The sequence below is a fragment of the Xenopus laevis genome, chromosome 6L (genome assembly GCF_017654675.1).
Source record: "Xenopus laevis strain J_2021 chromosome 6L, Xenopus_laevis_v10.1, whole genome shotgun sequence".
Lineage (NCBI taxonomy): Eukaryota > Metazoa > Chordata > Amphibia > Anura > Pipidae > Xenopus > Xenopus laevis.
Window position 1 is genome coordinate 84,325,289 of NC_054381.1, and position 15,916 is coordinate 84,341,204.

General features: G+C 38.6%; 1 protein-coding gene across 2 annotated transcripts in view; it reads right to left on the bottom strand.

Moving 5' to 3' along the window:
• Positions 1 to 15,916, bottom strand: part of cdh12.L (cadherin 12, type 2 (N-cadherin 2) L homeolog) — a 579,800-nt gene that overhangs the window by 477,371 nt on the left and 86,513 nt on the right. For both annotated transcript variants that reach the window (XM_041566243.1, XM_041566242.1), the window contains one exon: positions 14,355 to 14,452. The gene's annotated coding sequence lies outside the window, so the exon portion shown is untranslated. The remainder of the gene's footprint in view (positions 1 to 14,354; positions 14,453 to 15,916) is intronic.

Genomic DNA, 15,916 nt, shown 5'->3' on the forward strand with positions numbered 1-15,916 from the left:
GACCCAGTGCACATATGCCATATTTATGCAGATTTGGAACATGAGATCCAAAATGCTTACCTCTGTCTATCTGCTTACCAAAATTGACACTTTTGGAGGCTCGAGTTAGCACTAGAGAGGCAAATTGCAACACTGCGGTCAATTGACAATCTTGAAAGGAGTCTCTTGCTCCCTGAACAGAACCTAGCGGGGTCAGATAGTTTTGGGGGAACAGAACAGCAGCAGGATTTTGAGGCAGTTAGCTGGGTGACAGTTAGAAAATCTAAGGTGGGCAAAAGAAAAATGGAGGCTGATCCGGAGCTTATACATCGCAACAAATTTGCCAGATTGTGTGATGATGATAGGAGTATGAACTCTGGATTGGCTTCTAGATGGGACTGATCTCTCTAACAGCCGGGAGACCAGTTTCTTTAGTAGTGGTGGGGAGGAGAGCAGAGTCAAGCAAATTGTGGTTGTACGGTTTTCAATTATTACGAAAGTGATAGCAGGAGCTTAGGGAGCTAAATGCGTGGCTCAAGTCTTGCTGTAAGAAGGAAGGGTTTGGGTTCCTAGAGCACTGGACTGATTTTTCCTTGGGGTATAACATATACAGTCATGACAGTTTGCACCTCAATGGAAGGTGGTCCACTGTGCTAGGGGAAAGAATAGCTAAGGGGTTGGAGGAGTGTTTAAACTAGGCAAGGGGGGGTGAGATAAAGAATTATGGGGAAGCTAGGATAGACGGGGCAGTGGGATTAATAAGGGGTAAATGCATGTAGTTTGTCAGGTAAAATGGGAGACCTAGAATTAATTGCATGCTCTAAAAATTATGATATAATTGGTATCACTGAGACCTGGTGGGATGAAACATGTGACTGGACTATGAATTTAAATGGTTACACCCTTTTTAGCAGAGGGATTAAAAAGGGTGAAGGAGTGTGGTTGTATTTAAAGTCAGAATTAAAGCCATGCACTAAAGAAATAACCATAGCTGGCACTGGTGAGGGTGTAGAATCCCTCTGGGTAGAGATTTTGACTGGGCAAAAGGTTACAAAGCGAATTATCATTGGTGTATGCTATAAACCACCTCATATAAGTGACAAGTATGAAGCCCAGTTACTCTTGCAGATACAAACGGCTTCACAGCTGGGTCAAGTTGTTGCTATGGGTGACTTCAATTATCCAGACATTGACTGGGGTAATGGGGTTGCCAAGACAGAAAAAGCTAGTAGGTTTGTAAATATGCTGAATGACAACTTTTTATTCCAGCTCGTTCAAGAACCTACTAGGAATAACTCTCTTTTGGACCTTGTAATAACTAATAATACTCATCTCTAGCATTTGTGTGGGCGAGCATTTAGGAAATAGTGATCTCTCCTTTGAGATTCCGTTTGCAGAAGCAATTCTATAAGGGAGTAACTAAAACACTAAATTTCAGACGTGCAAACTTTGAGAGTATAAGGGCATCTCTGCAACATATTAAGTGGGAAATGATTTTCACAGGGTTAAACACAGAGCAAAAATGGGAAGTCTTTAAAATGCTGCTTAATAAATATACATGTCAGTTTATTCCCCTTGTAAGCAAGGAACGTTGTTGCAAAGCAAAACCTTTTTACTTCAATAGAAGTGTTGGTGTTGAGGTGGGTAAGAAAAGACGAGCTTTTAAGGCTTTCAAGTTAGCTGGGACAGCCGAATCTTATATAAGGTACAAGGAGGCCAATAAATCCTGAAAATAAGCTATAAGGCAAGCTAAAATTGATATGGAAAATGATATTGCAGCAAGCAGTAAAAATAATCCAAAATTATTTTTTAAATATGTTAAAATTAAGCAGGAAGTGAGCAAGCTTAGCTCTGTGATTGCCAAACCTCTTTACTTAATTTTTCAGGATTCATTGAGGGCTGGCATATTGCCGAGAGACTGGAGAATTTCTAATGTGGTGCCTGCATTCAAAAAAGGATCCCGTTCTCAGCCTCAAAACTATAGGCAAGTTAGTCTGACGTCAGTGGTAGGAAATCCTTTATAAAGGATAAGATACTGACTTTATAGCAAATCATAATACTATGAGTGTGTGCCAGCATGGTTTTATGCGTAATAGATCTTGCCAGACTAACTTAATTTCTTTTTATGAGAAGGTAAGCAGGGACCTCGATTCTGGGATGGCAGTGGATGTGATTTACTTAGACTATGCTAAAGCATTTGATACAGTGCCACACAAAAGGTTACTGGTTAAATTAAGGAATGTTGGCCTGAACATAATATTTGTACCTGGATAGAGAACTGGCTAAAAGAAAGACTACAAAGAGTGGTGGTAAATGGAACATTTTCTAATTGGACCAGTATTTTTAGTGGAGTACAGCAGGGCTCTGTACTGGGTCCCTTGCTTTTCAACTTGTTTATTAATGACATGGAGGTGGGCATTGAAAACTGTTTCTATTTTTGCAGATGATACTAAATTGTGCAGAACTATAAGCTCCACACAGGATGCTGCCACTTTGATTTGTCTAAGTTGGGAAACTGGGAAGCAAACTGGAAAATGAGGTTCATTGTTGATAAATGCAAGGTTATGCATTATGGCAAAAATAATATAAAAGCAAGTTATTCACTAAATGGCAATGTGTTTGGGAGTTTCCTTAAATGAGAAAGATCTAGGGGTTTTTGTAGATAACAAGTTGTCTAATTCTGGGCAGTGTCATTCTGTGGCTTCTAAAGCAAAAAAAGTTCTGCTTTGCATAAAAAAGGGCATTAAAGGAGAAGGAAAGTCTCTAAACAACATTCCCTAAAAATCTCAGCCTTAATATAGTCTCTAACATATTCCCCCAGCTCAATGTAATGTTGCTTAGTTTGACTTTGTAATGGCAAAGTCAGGTCCTGCTATTAGGTACCTGTTTCAATCCAGAGCTGCTTCCTTTCTCCTCCAACAGAGATTTCCCCGGGCAAACACATGCGCACCTCACTGCTGAGCTGCTGCTGACGTTTTTTTTTTTTCTTCATTAGCATATTCAGCCTGTACGTGCTGAAAGTCTTGCCCTCGTTAGCCCCGCCCACTTAATCCCATTGTCCAATCGGAACTCTCCTCTGTTTTTTCAAGACAGTCCTGCACAGCCCCTCTCCCTAAAGCTGCAGTTTACAGTGTAGGAGACACGGGCGGAAGTGATGTCAGCAGCTTGAAAATGGCAACTGCAATCTATTTAAGAGAGGGCTTACTTTCAAGACAGCAAGCTGGATAAATAATGCTCATCCAGAAGAACTGCTATAGCTGTTTGGGAGGCAGCAGTATGGTAATTATATTAAAGGGATTTTCATGTAAATCCTTTCCTTCTCCTTTAACTTAAGGGATGAAAACATAATTATGCCTCTTTATAGGTCCCTGGTGAGGCCTCATCTGGAGTATGCAGTGCAGCTTTGGACTCCAGTCCTTAAGAGGGATATAAATGAGCTGGAGAAAGTGCAGAGACGTGGAACTAAACTGGTTAGAGGGATTGAAGACTTAAATTATGAGGGGAGACTGTCAAGATTGGGGTTGTTTTCTCTGGAAAACAGGCTCTTGAGAGGGGACATGATTACACTTTACAAGTACATTAGAGGACATTATAGACAAATATCAGGGGACCTTTTTACCTATAAAGTGGATCACCTTACCAGGTGACGTAGGTAGGTGGTTCTTCACTGTCAGGAAAGAGAGGTTGTGGAATGCACTGCCGGGTGATGTTGTGATGGCTGATTCTGTTAATGCCTTTTTTTAATGGCTTGGATGATTTTTTGGACAGACGTAATATCAAAGGCTATTGTGATACTAAACTCTAAGGTTAGTATAGATATGGGTATATATAATTTATGTGAAAGTAGGGGGGGTGTGTGTATGGATGCTGGGTTTTCATTTGGAGGGGTTGAACTTGATGGACTTTGCCTTTTTTTCAACCCGATTTAACTCTGTAACTATGTAACTATTTCATGATGACATTATGATCAATGTAAATTGCAGTCTGTATACATTTTGCAATATTTTAAAGCTCTTGTTCTGTAGGCATCTGAATTACAGATCTTTGTTCAGCTGCTTAAGCTCCCCATAGACGCGACGATTCTTCTTGCCGAACGACCGATTTTAGGGAAGCCCGACCAATCCTTCGAAATTATCGTGCGGTTAGTGGTATTCGAACGATCGTACATCTTACGATTTTTCGGCCGACATCTGTCTGGAAATTGATCGGCCAGGTCAAAAAATCTTTGTCGCTCCCAGTGCAATCTCTCTATGTTTGCAGGGCCAAGCAGGCAGCTCCCCTTTGTTTTCCTGGTAAATTGGTCTTTTTAGTTGATTGTAAATTCGTACGATCGTACGATCGTTCTGAGAAGATCGTGGTCTCACGATCAGGATCTGATCTTTTAAAAATCTCAACATCTATGACCAGCTTTAGAAGAGATTGTGGTGAAAGTTCAGTTTTGGATGTCAGAGATTTTATTAAGCTCTGCAAATTGTGACAAAAATTGATAACCTCTAATGGCTATTAAGGCCTAATGATATGATTAAGGTCAGCAATTACCTTGAAAATCAGTATTTACCACTGGACAATTGCATATGCCACAATTACTATTTTCTTTGTTACTATGTTTTAAAGTTCACAAATGTAATATTTGCAAATTAATTAAACATGTTTGCAAATGAATTAAATATGTAATTTGGCCATTTGGGAATCTAAACGTTTGCATTCAACTGTATTCTGGTGCACAGTTCACAAAGATCAACTTTCCGAAAATGCAGTGATGTGCATAAAATTGTCAAATTATTCGGACGCCCATTGACTTTAATGCATTTGGACAAAATAGTCACGCGTATAAGTTGCGTCAAAATTGTTGCATGTCAAAATAATTTCGATGCCCATTGACTTCAATGCGTTTCACATATTTGCCCATCATTTGCCCATCACTACTAACAAACTTTGATGAATAAACAGTAGAACCTGTACAGGAATGGGATCTTTTATCTAGAATGCTCAAGACTTGTTGTTTCCGGATAAAGGATCTTTCTGTAATTTGCATCTTCATATCTTAAGTCTCCTAGAAAATATTTTTTGTTTTTCATTTGAAATTTTTATTTATTTTCAATTGCCAAAGAAAAAAGAAAATATTGTCAACAAATGAAACAAAGGATTAACTTTCTACACAAAATATACATAACTGTAGTCTGATTGCATAATTAGTCAGTAGCATAACATATTATGCATACATTATTATCCATCTATGATAGAGTGAATCAACTCTTGTCCCAATGTTCCTGATTTATCGTACTGTGTGCCATTGTTTATTTTGGGATCAGGTTGGGTAAGGGGGTGAGGGGAGAATCGGAGAGAGAAAGAGAAAGGGGAAGAAAGAGAAAAGGAAAGTTAACAGGTTATAGCTAAATAAAAGGTTGAAACCTCTTTTGCTCAAGAAGTGGTACCTCTAGCCTGCAGGTTATCCAGGTACTGGGCCCACTGATGCCACTCCAGCTCCCCCCGTTAGCTTCTGTCTTGAAGTCTGTTTCTTATGGATTCCATTGCTCTGATCCAGTTTATCTTTATCTATGCTTGGTAAGATGTCGGATGGTGTGTCTCTGGACATCTTAGGCATCCAGAAAAGATGAGCTAAATGCAATGGAGCTGTGAAATGGTCCTCAATTTCTTTCCAGGGTTCCTCTGTTGGGGCGTGTATGTGTACCATGACTTCTAATCTGCTGGCCAAATAATATCAAATAATACCTCCTAATGATTTTGGTTTAGTCATAATAACTGCCTTAATTCTGGGGTTTTTCCCTCCCCATATAAAGTTTGATATAGCTTTTTGGAGCGAAAATGTTATTGTCTCAGGAAATTGTATTGGCAGGGTTCGGAATAAGTATAACAGTCGTGGTAATAGTGTCATTTTCATAGCTGCTATTCTACCAAACCATGAGAGATTATAGGTTTGCCATGTGACTAGTTCCTTTTTCAACTTATCTATTAATGTAGGGTAATTGGCTTTGTATAAAGGTTCATATGAAGAGGTTTATTCCTAGAAAATAATCTGAACATTAAATAAACCCAATAGGCTGGTTTTGCTACCGATAAGGATTAATTACATCTTAGTTTAGCTCAAGTACAAAGTACTATTTTTTTATGACAGAGAAAAGGGAATCATTTTCTTTTGGATAAAATGGAATCTAAAATAGATCTATACCTGTACAATAAACACACTGTACATATAATTTGTATTACATGTATTTATTTTATTCACAACAATGGCAGAATATGCAATACAGAAAACCAAATATTTCTTGAAACCATGACCTTGAAACAGAAAGCAAGACTATAAAAAGCAAAATGATTTCTTGTTTCATTTTACTCAAGCATTGCCAAGCTTTATCACTTGTTTGCCAAAGTGTTGCAGTAGTGGCAGCACACCTGAAATAGTAAATGTTTTAGTCAAGGCATACATATGCTTCTTGAATTGTCACTATGATTAAGATGTTTTTTTATAGTAAAAGTACGAAGATAACCATTGTAAATTTGAAACAATGTATTGTCTGGAAAACTCTGCTTTGTTGTCTAAGTTCTAAAATTATTAGAGGAAGATGGGTCTGTTTCACTTATTTTACAAAACAGCCAGTGCAGCAACCAATACAACAATGAAAGCCAAGGTTTACCATCAATTTTTGTATATAGTCAGTATAACCCCATCCCTGCTGAAAGTCTAGTTTAGATACCATAATAACTTGTTCATCTGCTTGAACTATCTTTCCACCAACCCTTGGAATCATGGTCACCATATTAAAAAATATGCTCAACCAGATTCCTAATTTAATGAGCATATTTGTAAACCAGGAGAACAAAAATGTAAGATCAAAGATACTTGTTGTCCTGTTTGCCTGCTGAGTGGAAGGGTGAGCTAAAGGAAGTAGGTGATTATATGTATATAGTCTTCATAAGTAATCTTACACATCATTACTAAAGCCAAACAAAAAAGTGTACACCTATGGAGTGGAGCACTGTGGATTCTCTATGAGGCCTGCTTATCATGCTAAAACATGTTTAACGCATTGGATTAAAACATCACCAGTGATGTTGGCCTTAGCAACCAATCAGATCTTTGTTTTTTAACTTGTATTTGACTGTTAAAATCTAATTGTTGAGTGGTTGCTATGGGCAACATCATAGGTGCTGTTTGCACAGCGAAGCGGTTTAGATTGGCCCATCACTAATGGTTTCTAAAATTTTATAGACCCCCTAAGTGAGGAGGAGGAGGCTAATCTCCTGATGCAAATAGAAAAGGCTGCTAGTTTGGGTAAAGTAATGATAATGAGGGATTTTAATTACCCAGATATTGACTGGAGTAACAGTACTACCAGATCAGTTAATGGGAACAAGTTTATAAACTTGTTGCAGGACAAATTTATATGCTGTGGAGCCAACCAGAAAAAATGCTATTCTGGATATAGTGATCTCAAATGACCCAGAACTTATAGCAAATGTGCAAGTAATAGTGACCATAATGTTGTATCATTTAATGTCTGGTGCAAAAAACAAATATACACTAGGGCAACAAAACCCATGAATTTTAGAAAAGCTAATTTTAGTGCCTTGAGTGCTGCCCTTCAGAACATTGATTTGGGGCATTAAGTTTTCAGCTCAAAACACAGAACAGAAATGGCTGTCATTTAAAATGATATCAAACAATACTGTTCTCAATTTATTCCCTTAAGGAGTAAATGTAGAAGCACTAAGAATCACCCTATGTGGCTTAATATAGAAGTAAAGAAGTTACCGTATATACTCAAGTATAAGCCAAGTTTTTCAGCATCCAAAATGTGCTGTAAAAGTCTACCTCGGCCTATACTCTAGTCAGTGGGCAGTAGCTGAGATTGCAGTCACTTTTAATCATTTCTATACCAACAGTTCGCTTGGGGAGAGACTGCAATATCACACAGCGCCCTCTGTTGGTTATATGAAGGAATAACAGTGCGCCCTCTATTGGTTATATGAAAGAATAACAGTGACTGCAATATCACACAGCGCCATCTGTTGGTTATATGAAAGATTAACAGTGACTGCAATATCACACAGCCCCCTCTATTGGTTATATGAAAGAATAACAGTGCACCCTCCGTTGGTTATATGAAAGATTAACAGTGACTGGAATATTACACAGCGCCCTCTGTTGGTTATATGAAAGAGTAACAGTGACTGCAATATCACACAGCGCCCTATGTTGGTTATATGAAGGATTAATAGTGATGGCAATATCACAGCGCCCTCTGTTGGTTATACGAAAGATTAACAGTGATGGCAATATCACACAGCACCCTCTGCACATTGTAGTGGGACAGTGGGACAATGCACACAGTAATCCGTTTGGCAATTCTCTGTCACCATCAACTTTGCAAAGAAGTCCGGGTGATCGATGGGTGGTCGCTTTGGCAGAATGTGTGCTGCTGGGAGACAGGGCTGTAGTTGTGTCTAGGCTTATACTCGAGTCAATAAATTTTCCCAGTTTTCGTAGGTAAAATTAGGTACCTCGGCTTATACTCGGGTCGGCTTATACTCGAGTATATACGGTAATAGGAAAGAAGAGAAAGGCATTTAAAAACTAAAGTCTGTTGGGACAGAAGCTGCATTAAATGAATATAAACACTATAATTAATGTTTTAAATCAGCAATCCGGAAGGCAAAGAAAGGAAATGAAGAGTGCATTACGACGGAAGACTAACCTCAAAAAGTTTTTTTTTTTGAATATAAATAGGGATGGGCGAATTTGACCCGTTTTGTTTTGCCAAAAATTTGCCGCCAGTAAAATGTCAGCGACGGCCATTAAAGTCTATGGGCATCAAAAAAATGTCGCGCGACAAATTTTTTTTTTTACGTGCGTCTTTTTTTTGTCGCACAATGCCATACAAGTCTATGGGCATAAATTCCGAGGCGAAACAAGGCGAAAACATTTGCCCATCCCTATATATTAATAGTAAAAAGATGCAGGTTGAGAGTGTTGCTCCATTAAATAATAGTACCAGTATGGTAACAGATACAGAAAAGGCAAATGTGCTAAATCAGTTCTTGTCTTCAGTGTATACAATAGAGGAGTCTGAGTTCCCAGGCTCACTTCATAGCTGCACTGATGGCTCAGCTCAAACAAGTGGCTGACTCAGTATGTGAACCATAAATCTTTAATAAAAATTAATGTAAACAAGGCTCCAGGGCCTGATGGCATACACTTCCGGGTTCTAAAAGAGCTTAGTTCAGTTTTACACCAGCCCCTATTTCTGATTTTCGCAGATTCACTTTCATTTGGTATGGTACCTATGGATTGGAGAAAAGCTGATGTCATTCCAATATTTAATAAGGGATTACGATCTCAGCCTGGCAATTGTAGGCCAGTAAGTTTGAAATATGTGGTGGTCAAATTATTTGAAGGCTTGTTAAGGGATAACTTTCAAAATTTTGTCCTAGTGAATGGCACTATGAGCAGCAATCAGCATGGCTTTATAAAGGATAGGTCATGTCAGACAAATTTGATTTGCTTTTTATGATGAGGTAAGTAAGATGCTGGAGAGTGGGGGGCAGTAGTAGATGTGATCTATTTTGATTTTGCCAAAGTGTTTGATACCGTGCCCCACAAACGACTGCTTTCTTAGCTAAGGTCTGTTGGGCTTAATGATGGTAGCTACTGTATCTTTTGACATTTACTACTTACAAGTAGAGCTGAAGTTTGTGTGTATTTTTGTGTATATATCAATTGCTTGTGGTATAATCCAAGGTTAAAAGCAATTTAACATTAATGAATGCTCAGCAAACTCAATGTTTTTGTTGGTTCATTAAAAAATAATAGGCTCAATGATCCAGTTTGTAGCTCTCCCCTTTGTCACAATCTTGATAGGTGAACAGAAAGTGTTTTAACATTGTTTACTAAATGTCTGGGTAAGGTTTCAAATTGTTATGCTATTTTTGATTTTTAAAAAGTTAAATATAAACAAACTGATCTCCTTTCCCTCTCAGTCCATTAAAAAGTCAAGACTTTTGACTTGAGTTTATGAGTTGCAAACTTTTTTATTCATCATGATGTAGCAAGAAGCTGAATAAATATTGTATACAATATATGGGATAGGTGTACCCTGGCACTCCACTTACATTTCAGGTTATTCCAGGCACACAAAGCAGGGAAGAAAGAGATGCTAATAGCAATGAAATATTAGGTATATCAAAGGTAAGTGTTCATTTTAAAAGCTGATACATGCTTTGGCTAAGGTAAAAAAAATGCTCTCTGCTCTGCTTACTTATTTGCCATAAGGCTGATGACTATGTAGTACCGTTCAACAGGGTCGGACTGGCCTGCCGGGGTACTGGTAAAAAACCCGGTAAAATAATTTATTTTGTACAGTGAGGTCCGTGCAAACCACTTATGCAGGCAGTGTGGGCCTCAATAAAATCAGAATTCTATTGGTATTGGCAGTGGGCCTACCTCCTCCCGCTGACCGTGTCCGTCAACTTGCTTCCACCCACAGTGAGCTGCCAGTACCTCTGGTTGGAGTCGAGGCTGCTGCTGAGGATTCTGTTATCGTGTGACCTGGCTATCCATTTCTGCTGGCGATTAGCTGCACTGCGTCTGCGTGAAAGATTCTACATTCCATGCAGTGAGTCAGGCAGGAAACAGACAACGTAAAGCTGTACCCTTGGATAAAGGGAATTCATTCAAGAAACTGCTGTATTGTGGAAAGTCACATGTGTTTAGAAGTCAGGACGGCTAAGGTAGGAATGTGCAGTTTAACAGAGAGTTAACTCTTGGCTTACTCGGTAGGAGGAGTAAATGTGTTTGTGACAGGCGGTAAAAGGAGAGGGTTAAGTGTGGGCTTATTACACTCAGTTCTCAGCAGCTGGAAGATGGCGACAGTGGAGGGGAACGAGGAACAGCAAAGTGAGCCTTTCTGCACTGTGCAAGGGGACACAGATATAATGGAACAATTTGTATTCCAGTTTCTCAGAGCAAGTGTCTGTGGTGCCCTTGCACTGGGATAGGGGAGGGGTTTGTTTTGAGCTCTGGTTTGTGTTTAGGAGCTGTCACTGGTTGCTGGATTTTACATAAGTGTAAAAATCCGGATCCCTTAGCTGAGTGATTTGCACTTGACCTGGTACTATGTATTTTAGGGGAGGGTGGGCCATTGAGATGAGGTTTCCTGGTGGGCCCCAGGTACCCCAGTCCGACACAGCTGGATGATGATATAAGTTTAGACACCTGGAATTCTCCCCCCAGTCTGCTAACCAAATATACTGATATAGAACTTGACAACTAGAAAGGCAGCCGTAGTCCAATGAAGAATCAATAGGGTGCATTCACATACCTTGATGCAATGTTCAAATTGCAATTTGAGCACAGTCACCATGTTTTTTCCCCCGACAATGCAGGACAATATGATTAGCACAACTGTGCAGTCTACCACAAATGCATTCAATTAATCCAAATAGATGTAACTGCCTATGTACTCCACTGCAAATTGGTTGCAGTTGCGCTGCAGTGCTTGACTCAGAGTACTGAGGGAACCTGGAGCTACCACCAGGTTAGAAGGTGACAGTAGCTCCGGGGTTCCCTTGCATAACAAGTGGCGGAACTACCAGGGGAGCAGGGGGTGCGAGCAGCGCCGGATTTCACTTTTGGGCGCCCCTAGGCCGCGCGGTCCTAGCGCCCGCCTTCCCAGCGCGCCGGCGAAAAAACGCCGGCGCAGCTGGTGCAGTTGAATGGCGGCTGGGCGGCATGCCGCCCCTATTTCTTTGCCGCCCTAGGCCCGGGCCTATGCGGCCTTGCCGCAAATCCGGGCCTGGGTGCGAGAGGCCAGGGCCCGCACCCCTCCGGGCCCCCCCGGCAGCCCGTGCGCCACTGAAAATACGGCCGTACGGAGCCCGGCTGCGCGTCACGCACCAGGGCCCGCCCCCCTCTAGTTACGCTACTGTGCATGAATAAGCACAACGGCATTTGGAATTGAAGGCAGGAAGGACTAAGCACATTTGGGAGCATGTACATTTAATAAAACTTTTTTAGGTGTAACTCATTGTAGGGAGTGCAAGTTGCATACTGTGGGGATGATGAAGCTGAACTATGCAGGCAACTCTGTAGCATAATTTTCGCATTGTATATGTATTTTACACTGTTGTGTAGATATTTAAGTGAATTACAACTTCTGTTACATGTGAAAATTACTCAAAGGTGTTGTTCACCTTTAAATTAACTTTTAGTATGACATAGAGAGTGATATTCTGAGATGACTTGCAATTGGTTTTCATTTTTTTATTATTTGTGGTTTTTTTGTTATTTAGCTTTTTATTCAGCAGCTCTCCAGTTTGCAATTTCAGCAATCTGGTTGCTAGGGTCCATATTACCTTAACAACCATAAGCTGATTTGAATAAGCGACTGGAATATGAATAGGAGAGGGCCTAAATAGAAAGATGAGTAATAAAAAATAACACGATTTTTAGGTGGGGTTAGTGACCCCAATCGGAAAGCTGGAAAGTGTCAGAAGAAGAAGGCAAATCATTCAATAACTATAAAAAATAAATAATGAAGACCAGTAGAAAAGTTGCTTAGAATTGGCCAGTAGAAAAGTTGCTTAGAATTGGCAATCATATAACATATTAAAAGTTAACTTAAAGTTGAACGACCCCTTTAATGGGACATCAGCTCTGTAATGCAAGGCCAAGCACAAATATTAAATTGAAGTAAATAGAGAAATGAAATGAATGATTTCTTAATTAGCTTGAATTTATTCTGTATTGTTCCACATAAGCCATAAAAATCTAATTATAACTATATACTATAGCAGAGGTATTGCTCTTAATTATAACACTCAAAATCAAGCATACCAAAATATAAAGGAACAATCAAAGGTAATGAGGTGCAAAGTAAAGTAATTTACTAACAATTTAGACTGGTTATTCTCATCATACTATTTACGGCAATGCAAGCAATTTAAGGGAGCACAACTCATCCATGTCTAATTCCAATATTTGTGAGTGATGTCCTTCCTGTAGGTAAATTCATCAGAGATTTGTAACATGAGCTCAGGCTAGATTATATCTTTTTTGCTTGCATACAAGTGACCCTCTCAAAGTATGGCATGCTATATAACCAAGTGCTGTATATTTTGAGAAAACATTCTCATAATTTGTATCATGTATCAGTAGTATGTCAGAATGTCCACTCAAAAAGTAAAATGTGTACTTCAAAGGAACAGGGAAAAAAAATGCTCACTAGATGTTATGAACAGTAAGAAATGTGGACTAAATATAAATGTGCTCACAGTTATGTACATAAAATTCACACACTACTGCAGAAACACTTCTTTATGCAAAATGCAATATCTGCCACATTTAGGAATTGCTACCTCTGATCTTTCTTTCAATAGTTACCTTTGTGATAATGAAAATAAGAACAGTAGCCCTGTTACTATGGCAGTGGCAATACATACAATATAAATATGTCATACAAAAAATACAGAAGAAATAACACCTATAAACAATACCTAGATCATGTATATGGGAATACTCAGAAAGCATGAGGGTTATTGAACAAGGGCAGACTTTGCCCACTTATTAAAATCTACAGAGTTTTCCCTGCTACTTGAAAGACACACCCTTTTGTAGATGGAGATGTCTAATTCTGGAACAGACATCTCAATTCAATCTTCTCTAATTCATTGAAATAATGTATTTCTTGTTATCTTCTCATATACAAATATATTTAAGTCCATGTCCTATAGTGCAGAGCTACAGAATATTTTGCCAGCCTGTAGCTAGTCGTCTTCATTACCATCTTCTTCTTTATACAGTTCCAATATATCACACAGTGCTTTACAGAGCACAATTAATATTATTATCACTGTTAATGTTCATTCATACAAATATACATTCATCCATTCTTACTTATCATTAATGAACAGAAAGGTAGATACAGTATTTATCCTACAGAATGTAAGAAGAAGATATGAGAGAAAAATGTAATGGAAGATGATACTATATTTCTCTTATGCTGGGATCTTGGACAGCATGGTAAAACATATGGCATTTACTCTATTTTCTGTCCAGTGCAGAAATTGAGACTGATCTATGTATTGGAGACCTTCATGAGATCTGAAAAGAGGGCTTTCATCATTGCCAGTAGGCAGTGAGATACACACACACACACACATTTATATATTATATAGTATATATAAATTCCAAGATGAGAAGGAGCACACCAGGATCTTTTGAAAAAGTTAAAAATTCATTATTTTTATTGAAACAATTAAAAACAGGCCAAGGTTTTCCGTCTCCATCTAAGACCTTTATTAAGACCATAATCACTATAAATCACAACTTTAAATAGATAAAATACAAAAGCACTTACCCAATCACGTGAATTTAACCAGGTCATGTGAAAAAAGACATCACCAATCAAATACACCTAATCCGGTCATGTGCGAAAAGAGAGGAAAAAGCGTATCCCTTTACCAAGGAGAAAAAATAATAAGAAAAAAGTATTGAGTCACCCAAGTTATAGTGATCCACATAACCAACATTGTTTAAAAACACAGAGTAACCGAGAAATCAATAGCAGGGCCTATCATACAATATATCAAAACATAGTTACATAGAGTAAGGATTAAGGGATACCTTTTGACTTAGAAAACACAGTAGAGAACAATGTTCATTTAACCTTTAAGGGAGTGTGCATGTAGGATAAAGCTGAGAGCATGTCACCATATCGCTGTAAGGAGGAGGTACTAGAGGGGGCTATAATGTTTTTTTAACTTAAAGATTTTTTAATGTTACTGGTTCTTTAAAGGAGAACTAAACTATAAAAATGAATGGCTAAAAATGCCAAATTTTATATAGACTTCAAACTTGTCACAGGGGGTCACCATCTTGTAAAGTGTCTTAGACAATCACATGCTCAGTGGGCTCTGAGCAATGCTTAGGGGTCATCACACATTTCCATCAGAAAATGAAGTTTGCCTGTAATATAAACATGCTACAGGGTAGATTATTAAATACTGATGCTAGTTGCACTGGTTTCTGTGCTGTCATGTAGTAATTATCTGTATTAAGCATGAATTAGCCTTATATTGCAACATTTGTATTTCATGTGTACAGTATATTTTGATTAAATCCCTAAGCTCAGTAACTGACAGTAGCACTGAGCATCTGCAGTTAATCAGCAAAAAAGGAAGATGGGGGGGTACTGGGGCAAATTCTGAGGCACAGATCTTTACTTCTATAGTGCTGTGGTTGCCTTGGGCTGGTACAGAAGCCCAAAACATAATGTACAATATTTTAGCATACTTCTTTAGTTAAGCTTTAGTTCTCCTTTAAGCTCATTCACTATTTCAATGAACTTAGCCTCAGTACCACACCACACAATGATCATATTGTTAATAAAGCAGTGAAAGAAAAGAAACCTATCACCAAAGTTTAGCATGATGTACATGTATAAATTAGTATAGGGTGGTGCCATGGCCACACCCATCACAACAACAGTTGAAAGATAAGATCAATTTCAGCAAAATCAATATAAATTAATATGGTTGTTGTGGTTGCCTTGGGCTGGTACAGAAGCCCAAAACATAATGTACAATATTTTAGCCTACTTCTTTAGTTAAGCTTTAGTTCTCCTTTAAGCTCATTCACTATTTCAATGAACTGAGCCTCAGTACCACACCACACAATGATCATATTGTCAATAAAGCAGTGAAAGAAAAGAAACCTATCACCAAAGTTTAGCATGATGTACATGTATAAATTACTATAGGGTGGTGCCATGGCCACACCCGTCACAACAACAGTTGAAAGATAAGATCAATTTAAGCAAAATCAATATAAATTAATATGGAGGACCTGAATACCTGAATAGGAACAAAACGCCTTCAGGGCATGCAGTATTATAATATATATATATATATATATATATAT